This window comes from Garra rufa, chromosome 2 (assembly GCF_049309525.1).
Source record: "Garra rufa chromosome 2, GarRuf1.0, whole genome shotgun sequence".
Classification (NCBI taxonomy): domain Eukaryota; kingdom Metazoa; phylum Chordata; class Actinopteri; order Cypriniformes; family Cyprinidae; genus Garra; species Garra rufa.
Genome location: NC_133362.1, coordinates 54,288,057 through 54,300,602, shown reverse-complemented (window position 1 = coordinate 54,300,602; position 12,546 = coordinate 54,288,057). Strand labels below are relative to the sequence as shown.

General features: G+C 50.0%; 1 protein-coding gene and 13 non-coding genes across 14 annotated transcripts in view; 7 read left to right on the top strand and 7 right to left on the bottom strand.

Moving 5' to 3' along the window:
• The window catches only part of LOC141325610 (uncharacterized), a 241,861-nt gene that overhangs the window by 96,665 nt on the left and 132,650 nt on the right, over nt 1-12,546 (top strand). The gene's annotated exons all lie outside the window — the stretch shown is intronic.
• trnae-cuc (transfer RNA glutamic acid (anticodon CUC)) lies at nt 390-461 on the top strand. The gene has a single exon. It is a non-coding gene; the product is annotated as a tRNA-Glu (tRNA).
• On the bottom strand, nt 568-651 carry trnay-gua (transfer RNA tyrosine (anticodon GUA)). The gene is given in 2 exon segments: nt 568-603; nt 615-651. It is a non-coding gene; the product is annotated as a tRNA-Tyr (tRNA).
• On the top strand, nt 3,187-3,258 carry trnae-cuc (transfer RNA glutamic acid (anticodon CUC)). The gene has a single exon. It is a non-coding gene; the product is annotated as a tRNA-Glu (tRNA).
• On the bottom strand, nt 3,365-3,448 carry trnay-gua (transfer RNA tyrosine (anticodon GUA)). Its single transcript is given in 2 exon segments — nt 3,365-3,400; nt 3,412-3,448. It is a non-coding gene; the product is annotated as a tRNA-Tyr (tRNA).
• Nucleotides 5,465-5,536, bottom strand: trnae-uuc (transfer RNA glutamic acid (anticodon UUC)). The gene has a single exon. It is a non-coding gene; the product is annotated as a tRNA-Glu (tRNA).
• On the top strand, nt 6,060-6,131 carry trnae-cuc (transfer RNA glutamic acid (anticodon CUC)). Its single transcript has one exon. It is a non-coding gene; the product is annotated as a tRNA-Glu (tRNA).
• trnay-gua (transfer RNA tyrosine (anticodon GUA)) lies at nt 6,240-6,323 on the bottom strand. Its single transcript is given in 2 exon segments — nt 6,240-6,275; nt 6,287-6,323. It is a non-coding gene; the product is annotated as a tRNA-Tyr (tRNA).
• trnae-cuc (transfer RNA glutamic acid (anticodon CUC)) lies at nt 7,991-8,062 on the top strand. The gene has a single exon. It is a non-coding gene; the product is annotated as a tRNA-Glu (tRNA).
• On the bottom strand, nt 8,169-8,252 carry trnay-gua (transfer RNA tyrosine (anticodon GUA)). Its single transcript is given in 2 exon segments — nt 8,169-8,204; nt 8,216-8,252. It is a non-coding gene; the product is annotated as a tRNA-Tyr (tRNA).
• trnae-cuc (transfer RNA glutamic acid (anticodon CUC)) lies at nt 9,921-9,992 on the top strand. Its single transcript has one exon. It is a non-coding gene; the product is annotated as a tRNA-Glu (tRNA).
• On the bottom strand, nt 10,099-10,182 carry trnay-gua (transfer RNA tyrosine (anticodon GUA)). Its single transcript is given in 2 exon segments — nt 10,099-10,134; nt 10,146-10,182. It is a non-coding gene; the product is annotated as a tRNA-Tyr (tRNA).
• On the top strand, nt 12,267-12,338 carry trnae-cuc (transfer RNA glutamic acid (anticodon CUC)). Its single transcript has one exon. It is a non-coding gene; the product is annotated as a tRNA-Glu (tRNA).
• Nucleotides 12,447-12,530, bottom strand: trnay-gua (transfer RNA tyrosine (anticodon GUA)). Its single transcript is given in 2 exon segments — nt 12,447-12,482; nt 12,494-12,530. It is a non-coding gene; the product is annotated as a tRNA-Tyr (tRNA).

Sequence of the window (12,546 nt, the reverse complement as noted above, 5' to 3'; positions counted from 1 at the left end):
GGTTCAGAATAGAAAAAAGCATGAGATTAACGATGAAACTGAGACACGCTTTTAACCGGGTAAATTGCTGATTATTGGCTAGTTCGGATTTCATTTCGTGTCCAACTTTTCCTCAAAGCCCGGGTGGCACGTAGGAATAGGGCAACAATTCGGCAAGCCCGTGACATCAAAACCATACTGCATTACGCAAAAAGCAGAGAGCGAGCCAGACAGGAGTCGGACCTAGAGTCTTCTGATCCGTAGTCGGACGCGTTATCCATTGCGCCACTGGCCCACCGTCTGGGGGACCTCGTGCTTGCACCCGACTTGTTGGTTTTCGACGTGACAGAAGCCTGTATTGCTGTCTGCTTATTCTCATGGTATTAGCAGGCCAGCTTTTGATATGCTCTTCCCTGGTGGTCTAGTGGTTAGGATTCGGCGCTCTCACCGCCGCGGCCCGGGTTCGATTCCCGGTCAGGGAATGTGCTTTTGCCTCCCCCCCCAATGGCAGACTGTGAAATCAAGCTCTGTTGGCCGCTTTCAGAAGCCCAAACCCCCCAAAAAAAGGTGGGCACGTGAAAAACAAACTCCTTCGAGCCGGAGTCGAACCAGCGACCTAAGGATTGCCGACGCCTCTACAGTCCTCCGCTCTACCAGCTGAGCTATCGAAGGCACGGGTCGGTGGGGTCACAACCTCGGCCTATTATGTTTCTGCAGCTCGACTACTGGCCAAAAAATGGCTTTCGATGCAGGAAGACGTGCGGCCCGTTTTGAAGAGGCAAGCAAAGAGGAGCCCGCTTTCCAATACCGGGAGTCGAACCCGGGCCGCCTGGGTGAAATCCAGGAATCCTGACTGGTAGCAAAAAGGAGCCCGCCATCCCTTACCGGGAGTCAATCCAAGGCCGCCTGGGTGAAAATCAGGAATCCTGACCGCTAGACCATATGGGAACTGGTCAGTGGAAGCCTTGTCCGTGTAAAAAAAAAAGATTTTAAACTGCATTACGCAAAAATTTGGATTTGGCGGCGATCACACCGAACGCGCTTTTGCAGTTGGAGGCGCTTCTTTTGAATGGTTTTCTGTTGGCAGTGAGCGTTCTGCGCGCTGTTTATGCGCCCCGGCGCCTCACGTTTGTGCAGGAGCGCTCTGAGCGCCTGAAGTTGAAAAAAAAAATCAACACTGAGCGGAAAAATGCCCAACGTCATTCGCGTTCTTTTCCATTGTCCAATCGAATGAATGGAGAGGCGGGTCTTCTGTTGTGGTGACGAAAGTTTACCGTTGCTTAAAAAGTCCAGAGACTGCAAGAAATGGAGGAGAAACCTTTGGTGTCTATCGTGGGTAACCCGGAGCTGTATTATTTATGTTTCTGCTAATATGACAGTTTACTTATCGGCAAAAACTAAGATTTTAGAGCACTCGCGTTATAATCCTTTGATTTGACTGACAGGACAGCTGTTTTTGTCGTTGCTTAAAACTAAAATAGGCGTTTGGTGTTTTTATTTAAACCTAAATAAGTTCGTCTACCAGCTGAGCTATCGAAGGCACGGGTCTGTGGGGTCCCAACCTCGGCCTATTATGTTTCTGCAGCTCGACTGCTGGCCAAAAAATGGCTTTCGACACAGAAAGACGTGTGGCCCGTTTTGAAGAGGCAAGCAAAGAGGAGCCCGCCTTCCAATACCGGGAGTCGAACCCTGGCCGCCTGGGTGAAAACCAGGAATCCTGACTGGTAGCAAAAAGGAGCCCGCCTTCCCATACCGGGAGTCGAACCCGGGCCGCCTGGGTGAAAACCAAGAAGCCTGACCGCTAGACCATATGCAAACTGGTCAGTGGAAGCCTTGTCCGTGTAAAAAAAAAAGATTTTAAACTGCATTATGCAAAAATTTGGATTAGGTGACGATCACACCAAACGCGTTTTTGCAGTTGGAGGCGCCTTTTTGAATGGTTTTCTGTTGGCAGTGAGCGTTCTGCGCGCTGTTTATGCGCCCCGGCGCCTCACGTTTGTGCAGGAGCGCTCTGAGCGCCTGAAGTTGAAAAAAAAAATCAACACTGAGCGGAAAAATGCCCAACGTCATTCGCGTTCTTTTCCATTGTCCAATCGAATGAATGGAGAGGCGGGTCTTCTGTTGTGGTGACGAAAGTTTACCGTTGCTTAAAAAGTCCAGAGACTGCAAGAAATGGAGGAGAAACCTTTGGTGTCTATCGTGGGTAACCCGGAGCTGTATTATTTATGTTTCTGCTAATATGACAGTATACTAAATGGCAAAAACTACGATTTTAGAGCACTCGCGTTATAATCCTTTGATTTGACTGACAGGACAGCTGTTTTTGTCGTTGCTTAAAACTAAAATAGGCGTTTGGTGTTTTTATTTAAACCTAAATAAGTTCGTCTACCAGCTGAGCTATCGAAGGCACGGGTCTGTGGGGTCCCAACCTCGGCCTATTATGTTTCTGCAGCTCGACTGCTGGCCAAAAAATGGCTTTCGACGCAAAAAGACGTGTGGCCCGTTTTGAAGAGGCAAGCAAAGAGGAGCCCGCCTTCCAATACCGGGAGTCGAACCCTGGCCGCCTGGGTGAAAACCAGGAATCCTGACTGGTAGCAAAAAGGAGCCCGCCTTCCCATACCGGGAGTCGAACCCGGGCCGTCTGGGTGAAAACCAGGAATCCTGACCGCTAGACCTTATAGGAACTGGTCAGTGGAAGCCTTGTCCGGGTAAAAAATTTTTTTCCAAAAATACTCACGCCACGCATTCGAAAAAACAAGCGTGGTCTTGCATTGTAACCGTTATCTCAAGGAAAAACACCCTATTGCCGATCTGTCAAGGTTCAGAATAGAAAAAAGCATGAGATTAACGATGAAACTGAGACACGCTTTTAACCGGGTAAATTGCTGATTATTGGCTAGTTCGGATTTCATTTCGTGTCCAACTTTTCCTCAAAGCCCGGGTGGCACGTAGGAATAGGGCAACAATTCGGCAAGCCCGTGACATCAAAACCATACTGCATTACGCAAAAAGCAGAGAGCGAGCCAGACAGGAGTCGGACCTAGAGTCTTCTGATCCGTAGTCGGACGCGTTATCCATTGCGCCACTGGCCCACCGTCTGGGGGACCTCGTGCTTGCACCCGACTTGTTGGTTTTCGACGTGACAGAAGCCTGTATTGCTGTCTGCTTATTCTCATGGTATTAGCAGGCCAGCTTTTGATATGCTCTTCCCTGGTGGTCTAGTGGTTAGGATTCGGCGCTCTCACCGCCGCGGCCCGGGTTCGATTCCCGGTCAGGGAATGTGCTTTTGCCTCCCCCCCCAATGGCAGACTGTGAAATCAAGCTCTGTTGGCCGCTTTCAGAAGCCCAAACCCCCCAAAAAAAGGTGGGCACGTGAAAAACAAACTCCTTCGAGCCGGAGTCGAACCAGCGACCTAAGGATTGCCGACGCCTCTACAGTCCTCCGCTCTACCAGCTGAGCTATCGAAGGCACGGGTCGGTGGGGTCACAACCTCGGCCTATTATGTTTCTGCAGCTCGACTACTGGCCAAAAAATGGCTTTCGATGCAGGAAGACGTGCGGCCCGTTTTGAAGAGGCAAGCAAAGAGGAGCCCGCTTTCCAATACCGGGAGTCGAACCCGGGCCGCCTGGGTGAAATCCAGGAATCCTGACTGGTAGCAAAAAGGAGCCCGCCATCCCTTACCGGGAGTCAATCCAAGGCCGCCTGGGTGAAAATCAGGAATCCTGACCGCTAGACCATATGGGAACTGGTCAGTGGAAGCCTTGTCCGTGTAAAAAAAAAAGATTTTAAACTGCATTACGCAAAAATTTGGATTTGGCGGCGATCACACCGAACGCGCTTTTGCAGTTGGAGGCGCTTCTTTTGAATGGTTTTCTGTTGGCAGTGAGCGTTCTGCGCGCTGTTTATGCGCCCCGGCGCCTCACGTTTGTGCAGGAGCGCTCTGAGCGCCTGAAGTTGAAAAAAAAAATCAACACTGAGCGGAAAAATGCCCAACGTCATTCGCGTTCTTTTCCATTGTCCAATCGAATGAATGGAGAGGCGGGTCTTCTGTTGTGGTGACGAAAGTTTACCGTTGCTTAAAAAGTCCAGAGACTGCAAGAAATGGAGGAGAAACCTTTGGTGTCTATCGTGGGTAACCCGGAGCTGTATTATTTATGTTTCTGCTAATATGACAGTTTACTTATCGGCAAAAACTAAGATTTTAGAGCACTCGCGTTATAATCCTTTGATTTGACTGACAGGACAGCTGTTTTTGTCGTTGCTTAAAACTAAAATAGGCGTTTGGTGTTTTTATTTAAACCTAAATAAGTTCGTCTACCAGCTGAGCTATCGAAGGCACGGGTCTGTGGGGTCCCAACCTCGGCCTATTATGTTTCTGCAGCTCGACTGCTGGCCAAAAAATGGCTTTCGACACAGAAAGACGTGTGGCCCGTTTTGAAGAGGCAAGCAAAGAGGAGCCCGCCTTCCAATACCGGGAGTCGAACCCTGGCCGCCTGGGTGAAAACCAGGAATCCTGACTGGTAGCAAAAAGGAGCCCGCCTTCCCATACCGGGAGTCGAACCCGGGCCGCCTGGGTGAAAACCAAGAAGCCTGACCGCTAGACCATATGCAAACTGGTCAGTGGAAGCCTTGTCCGTGTAAAAAAAAAAGATTTTAAACTGCATTATGCAAAAATTTGGATTAGGTGACGATCACACCAAACGCGTTTTTGCAGTTGGAGGCGCCTTTTTGAATGGTTTTCTGTTGGCAGTGAGCGTTCTGCGCGCTGTTTATGCGCCCCGGCGCCTCACGTTTGTGCAGGAGCGCTCTGAGCGCCTGAAGTTGAAAAAAAAAATCAACACTGAGCGGAAAAATGCCCAACGTCATTCGCGTTCTTTTCCATTGTCCAATCGAATGAATGGAGAGGCGGGTCTTCTGTTGTGGTGACGAAAGTTTACCGTTGCTTAAAAAGTCCAGAGACTGCAAGAAATGGAGGAGAAACCTTTGGTGTCTATCGTGGGTAACCCGGAGCTGTATTATTTATGTTTCTGCTAATATGACAGTATACTAAATGGCAAAAACTACGATTTTAGAGCACTCGCGTTATAATCCTTTGATTTGACTGACAGGACAGCTGTTTTTGTCGTTGCTTAAAACTAAAATAGGCGTTTGGTGTTTTTATTTAAACCTAAATAAGTTCGTCTACCAGCTGAGCTATCGAAGGCACGGGTCTGTGGGGTCCCAACCTCGGCCTATTATGTTTCTGCAGCTCGACTGCTGGCCAAAAAATGGCTTTCGACGCAAAAAGACGTGTGGCCCGTTTTGAAGAGGCAAGCAAAGAGGAGCCCGCCTTCCAATACTGGGAGTCGAACCCTGGCCGCCTGGGTGAAAACCAGGAATCCTGACTGGTAGCAAAAAGGAGCCCGCCTTCCCATACCGGGAGTCGAACCCGGGCCGTCTGGGTGAAAACCAGGAATCCTGACTGGTAGCAAAAAGGAGCCCGCCTTCCCATACCGGGAGTCGAACCCGGGCCGTCTGGGTGAAAACCAGGAATCCTGACCGCTAGACCATATGGGAACTGGTCAGTGGAAGCCTTGTCCGGGTAAAAATTTTTCTCCAAAAATACTCACGCCACGCATTCGAAAAAACAAGCGTGGTCTTGCATTGTAACCGTTATCTCAAGGAAAAACACCCTATTGCCGATCTGTCAAGGTTCAGAATAGAAAAAAGCATGAGATTAACGATGAAACTGAGACACGCTTTTAACCGGGTAAATTGCTGATTATTGGCTAGTTCGGATTTCATTTCGTGTCCAACTTTTCCTCAAAGCCCGGGTGGCACGTAGGAATAGGGCAACAATTCGGCAAGCCCGTGACATCAAAACCATACTGCATTACGCAAAAAGCAGAGAGCGAGACAGCCAGGAGTCGGACCTAGCGTCTTCTGATCCGTAGACAGACGCGTTATCCATTGCGCCACTGGCCCACCGTCTGGGGAACCTCGTGCTTGCGCCCGACTTGTTGGTTTTCCACGTGACAGAAGCCTGTATTGCTGTCTGCTTGTTCTCATGGTATTAGCAGGCCAGCGTTTGATAAGCTCTTCCCTGGTGGTCTAGTGGTTAGGATTCGGGGCTCTCACCGCCGCGGCCCGGGTTCGATTCCCGGTCAGGGAATGTGCTTTTGCCTCCCCCCCCCAACGGCAGACTGTGAAATCAAGCTCTGTTTGCCGCTTTCAGAAGGCCAAACCCCCTCAAAAAAAGGTGGGCACGTGAAAAACGAACTCCTTCGAGCCGGAGTCGAACCAGCGACCTAAGGATTGCCGACGCCTCTACAGTCCTCCGCTCTACCAGCTGAGCTATCGAAGGCACGGGTCGGTGGGGTCACAACCTCGGCCTATTATGTTTCTGCAGCTCGACTACTGGCCAAAAAATGGCATTCGATGCAGGAAGACGTGCGGCCCGTTTTGAAGAGGCAAGCAAAGAGGAGCCCGCCTTCCAATACCGGGAGTCGAACCCGGGCCGCCTGGGTGAAATCCAGGAATCCTGACTGGTAGCAAAAAGGAGCCCGCCATCCCTTACCGGGAGTCAAACCAAGGCCGCCTGGGTGAAAACCAGGAATCCTGACCGCTAGACCATATGGGAACTGGTCAGTGGAAGCCTTGTCCGTGTTAAAAAAAAAGATTTTAAACTGCATTACGCAAAAATTTGGATTTGGCGGCGATCACACCGAACGCGCTTTTGCAGTTGGAGGTGCTTCTTTTGAATGGTTTTCTGTTGGCAGTGAGCGTTCTGCGCGCTGTTTATGCGCCCCGGCGCCTCACGTTTGTGCAGGAGCGCTCTGAGCGCCTGAAGTTGAAAAAAAAAATCAACACTGAGCGGAAAAATGCCCAACGTCATTCGCGTTCTTTTCCATTGTCCAATCGAATGAATGGAGAGGCGGGTCTTCTGTTGTGGTGACGAAAGTTTACCGTTGCTTAAAAAGTCCAGAGACTGCAAGAAATTGAGGAGAAACCTTTGGTGTCTATCGTGGGTAACCCGGAGCTGTATTATTTATGTTTCTGCTAATATGACAGTATACTAAATGGCAAAAACTAAGATTTTAGAGCACTCGCGTTATAATCCTTTGATTTGACTGACAGGACAGCTGTTTTTGTTGTTGCTTAAAACTAAAATAGGCGTTTGGTGTTTTTATTTAAACCTAAATAAGTTCGTCTACCAGCTGAGCTATCGAAGGCACGGGTCGGTGGGGTCACAAACTCGGCCTATTATGTTTCTGCAGCTCGACTACTGGCCAAAAAATGGCTTTCGATGCAGGAAGACGTGCGGCCCGTTTTGAAGAGGCAAGCAAAGAGGAGCCCGCTTTCCAATACCGGGAGTCGAACCCGGGCCGCCTGGGTGAAATCCAGGAATCCTGACTGGTAGCAAAAAGGAGCCCGCCATCCCTTACCGGGAGTCAATCCAAGGCTGCCTGGGTGAAAACCAGGAATCCTGACCGCTAGACCATATGGGAACTGGTCGGTGGAAGCCTTGTCCGGGTAAAATTTTTTTTCCAAAAATACTCACGCCACGCATTCGAAAAAACAAGCGTGGTCTTGCATTGTAACCGTTATCTCAAGGAAAAACACCCTATTGCCGATCTGTCAAGGTTCAGAATAGAAAAAAGCATGAGATTAACGATGAAACTGAGACACGCTTTTAACCGGGTAAATTGCTGATTATTGGCTAGTTCGGATTTCATTTCGTGTCCAACTTTTCCTCAAAGCCCGGGTGGCACGTAGGAATAGGGCAACAATTCGGCAAGCCCGTGACATCAAAACCATACTGCATTACGCAAAAAGCAGAGAGCGAGCCAGACAGGAGTCGGACCTAGAGTCTTCTGATCCGTAGTCGGACGCGTTATCCATTGCGCCACTGGCCCACCGTCTGGGGGACCTCGTGCTTGCACCCGACTTGTTGGTTTTCGACGTGACAGAAGCCTGTATTGCTGTCTGCTTATTCTCATGGTATTAGCAGGCCAGCTTTTGATATGCTCTTCCCTGGTGGTCTAGTGGTTAGGATTCGGCGCTCTCACCGCCGCGGCCCGGGTTCGATTCCCGGTCAGGGAATGTGCTTTTGCCTCCCCCCCCAATGGCAGACTGTGAAATCAAGCTCTGTTGGCCGCTTTCAGAAGCCCAAACCCCCCAAAAAAAGGTGGGCACGTGAAAAACAAACTCCTTCGAGCCGGAGTCGAACCAGCGACCTAAGGATTGCCGACGCCTCTACAGTCCTCCGCTCTACCAGCTGAGCTATCGAAGGCATGGGTCGGTGGGGTCACAACCTCGGCCTATTATGTTTCTGCAGCTCGACTACTGGCCAAAAAATGGCTTTCGATGCAGGAAGACGTGCGGCCCGTTTTGAAGAGGCAAGCAAAGAGGAGCCCGCTTTCCAATACCGGGAGTCGAACCCGGGCCGCCTGGGTGAAATCCAGGAATCCTGACTGGTAGCAAAAAGGAGCCCGCCATCCCTTACCGGGAGTCAATCCAAGGCCGCCTGGGTGAAAATCAGGAATCCTGACCGCTAGACCATATGGGAACTGGTCAGTGGAAGCCTTGTCCGTGTAAAAAAAAAAGATTTTAAACTGCATTACGCAAAAATTTGGATTTGGCGGCGATCACACCGAACGCGCTTTTGCAGTTGGAGGCGCTTCTTTTGAATGGTTTTCTGTTGGCAGTGAGCGTTCTGCGCGCTGTTTATGCGCCCCGGCGCCTCACGTTTGTGCAGGAGCGCTCTGAGCGCCTGAAGTTGAAAAAAAAAATCAACACTGAGCGGAAAAATGCCCAACGTCATTCGCGTTCTTTTCCATTGTCCAATCGAATGAATGGAGAGGCGGGTCTTCTGTTGTGGTGACGAAAGTTTACCGTTGCTTAAAAAGTCCAGAGACTGCAAGAAATGGAGGAGAAACCTTTGGTGTCTATCGTGGGTAACCCGGAGCTGTATTATTTATGTTTCTGCTAATATGACAGTATACTAAATGGCAAAAACTACGATTTTAGAGCACTCGCGTTATAATCCTTTGATTTGACTGACAGGACAGCTGTTTTTGTCGTTGCTTAAAACTAAAATAGGCGTTTGGTGTTTTTATTTAAACCTAAATAAGTTCGTCTACCAGCTGAGCTATCGAAGGCACGGGTCTGTGGGGTCCCAACCTCGGCCTATTATGTTTCTGCAGCTCGACTGCTGGCCAAAAAATGGCTTTCGACGCAAAAAGACGTGTGGCCCGTTTTGAAGAGGCAAGCAAAGAGGAGCCCGCCTTCCAATACCGGGAGTCGAACCCTGGCCGCCTGGGTGAAAACCAGGAATCCTGACTGGTAGCAAAAAGGAGCCCGCCTTCCCATACCGGGAGTCGAACCCGGGCCGTCTGGGTGAAAACCAGGAATCCTGACCGCTAGACCTTATAGGAACTGGTCAGTGGAAGCCTTGTCCGGGTAAAAAATTTTTTTCCAAAAATACTCACGCCACGCATTCGAAAAAACAAGCGTGGTCTTGCATTGTAACCGTTATCTCAAGGAAAAACACCCTATTGCCGATCTGTCAAGGTTCAGAATAGAAAAAAGCATGAGATTAACGATGAAACTGAGACACGCTTTTAACCGGGTAAATTGCTGATTATTGGCTAGTTCGGATTTCATTTCGTGTCCAACTTTTCCTCAAAGCCCGGGTGGCACGTAGGAATAGGGCAACAATTCGGCAAGCCCGTGACATCAAAACCATACTGCATTACGCAAAAAGCAGAGAGCGAGCCAGACAGGAGTCGGACCTAGAGTCTTCTGATCCGTAGTCGGACGCGTTATCCATTGCGCCACTGGCCCACCGTCTGGGGGACCTCGTGCTTGCACCCGACTTGTTGGTTTTCGACGTGACAGAAGCCTGTATTGCTGTCTGCTTATTCTCATGGTATTAGCAGGCCAGCTTTTGATATGCTCTTCCCTGGTGGTCTAGTGGTTAGGATTCGGCGCTCTCACCGCCGCGGCCCGGGTTCGATTCCCGGTCAGGGAATGTGCTTTTGCCTCCCCCCCCAATGGCAGACTGTGAAATCAAGCTCTGTTGGCCGCTTTCAGAAGCCCAAACCCCCCAAAAAAAGGTGGGCACGTGAAAAACAAACTCCTTCGAGCCGGAGTCGAACCAGCGACCTAAGGATTGCCGACGCCTCTACAGTCCTCCGCTCTACCAGCTGAGCTATCGAAGGCACGGGTCGGTGGGGTCACAACCTCGGCCTATTATGTTTCTGCAGCTCGACTACTGGCCAAAAAATGGCTTTCGATGCAGGAAGACGTGCGGCCCGTTTTGAAGAGGCAAGCAAAGAGGAGCCCGCTTTCCAATACCGGGAGTCGAACCCGGGCCGCCTGGGTGAAATCCAGGAATCCTGACTGGTAGCAAAAAGGAGCCCGCCATCCCTTACCGGGAGTCAATCCAAGGCCGCCTGGGTGAAAATCAGGAATCCTGACCGCTAGACCATATGGGAACTGGTCAGTGGAAGCCTTGTCCGTGTAAAAAAAAAAGATTTTAAACTGCATTACGCAAAAATTTGGATTTGGCGGCGATCACACCGAACGCGCTTTTGCAGTTGGAGGCGCTTCTTTTGAATGGTTTTCTGTTGGCAGTGAGCGTTCTGCGCGCTGTTTATGCGCCCCGGCGCCTCACGTTTGTGCAGGAGCGCTCTGAGCGCCTGAAGTTGAAAAAAAAAATCAACACTGAGCGGAAAAATGCCCAACGTCATTCACGTTCTTTTCCATTGTCCAATCGAATGAATGGAGAGGCGGGTCTTCTGTTGTGGTGACGAAAGTTTACCGTTGCTTAAAAAGTCCAGAGACTGCAAGAAATGGAGGAGAAACCTTTGGTGTCTATCGTGGGTAACCCGGAGCTGTATTATTTATGTTTCTGCTAATATGACAGTTTACTTATCGGCAAAAACTAAGATTTTAGAGCACTCGCGTTATAATCCTTTGATTTGACTGACAGGACAGCTGTTTTTGTCGTTGCTTAAAACTAAAATAGGCGTTTGGTGTTTTTATTTAAACCTAAATAAGTTCGTCTACCAGCTGAGCTATCGAAGGCACGGGTCTGTGGGGTCCCAACCTCGGCCTATTATGTTTCTGCAGCTCGACTGCTGGCCAAAAAATGGCTTTCGACACAGAAAGACGTGTGGCCCGTTTTGAAGAGGCAAGCAAAGAGGAGCCCGCCTTCCAATACCGGGAGTCGAACCCTGGCCGCCTGGGTGAAAACCAGGAATCCTGACTGGTAGCAAAAAGGAGCCCGCCTTCCCATACCGGGAGTCGAACCCGGGCCGCCTGGGTGAAAACCAAGAAGCCTGACCGCTAGACCATATGCAAACTGGTCAGTGGAAGCCTTGTCCGTGTAAAAAAAAAAGATTTTAAACTGCATTATGCAAAAATTTGGATTAGGTGACGATCACACCAAACGCGTTTTTGCAGTTGGAGGCGCCTTTTTGAATGGTTTTCTGTTGGCAGTGAGCGTTCTGCGCGCTGTTTATGCGCCCCGGCGCCTCACGTTTGTGCAGGAGCGCTCTGAGCGCCTGAAGTTGAAAAAAAAAATCAACACTGAGCGGAAAAATGCCCAACGTCATTCGCGTTCTTTTCCATTGTCCAATCGAATGAATGGAGAGGCGGGTCTTCTGTTGTGGTGACGAAAGTTTACCGTTGCTTAAAAAGTCCAGAGACTGCAAGAAATGGAGGAGAAACCTTTGGTGTCTATCGTGGGTAACCCGGAGCTGTATTATTTATGTTTCTGCTAATATGACAGTATACTAAATGGCAAAAACTACGATTTTAGAGCACTCGCGTTATAATCCTTTGATTTGACTGACAGGACAGCTGTTTTTGTCGTTGCTTAAAACTAAAATAGGCGTTTGGTGTTTTTATTTAAACCTAAATAAGTTCGTCTACCAGCTGAGCTATCGAAGGCACGGGTCTGTGGGGTCCCAACCTCGGCCTATTATGTTTCTGCAGCTCGACTGCTGGCCAAAAAATGGCTTTCGACGCAAAAAGACGTGTGGCCCGTTTTGAAGAGGCAAGCAAAGAGGAGCCCGCCTTCCAATACTGGGAGTCGAACCCTGGCCGCCTGGGTGAAAACCAGGAATCCTGACTGGTAGCAAAAAGGAGCCCGCCTTCCCATACCGGGAGTCGAACCACTGGCCCACCGTCTGGGGAACCTCGTGCTTGCGCCCGACTTGTTGGTTTTCCACGTGACAGAAGCCTGTATTGCTGTCTGCTTGTTCTCATGGTATTAGCAGGCCAGCGTTTGATAAGCTCTTCCCTGGTGGTCTAGTGGTTAGGATTCGGGGCTCTCACCGCCGCGGCCCGGGTTCGATTCCCGGTCAGGGAATGTGCTTTTGCCTCCCCCCCCCAACGGCAGACTGTGAAATCAAGCTCTGTTTGCCGCTTTCAGAAGGCCAAACCCCCTCAAAAAAAGGTGGGCACGTGAAAAACGAACTCCTTCGAGCCGGAGTCGAACCAGCGACCTAAGGATTGCCGACGCCTCTACAGTCCTCCGCTCTACCAGCTGAGCTATCGAAGGCACGGGTCGGTGGGGT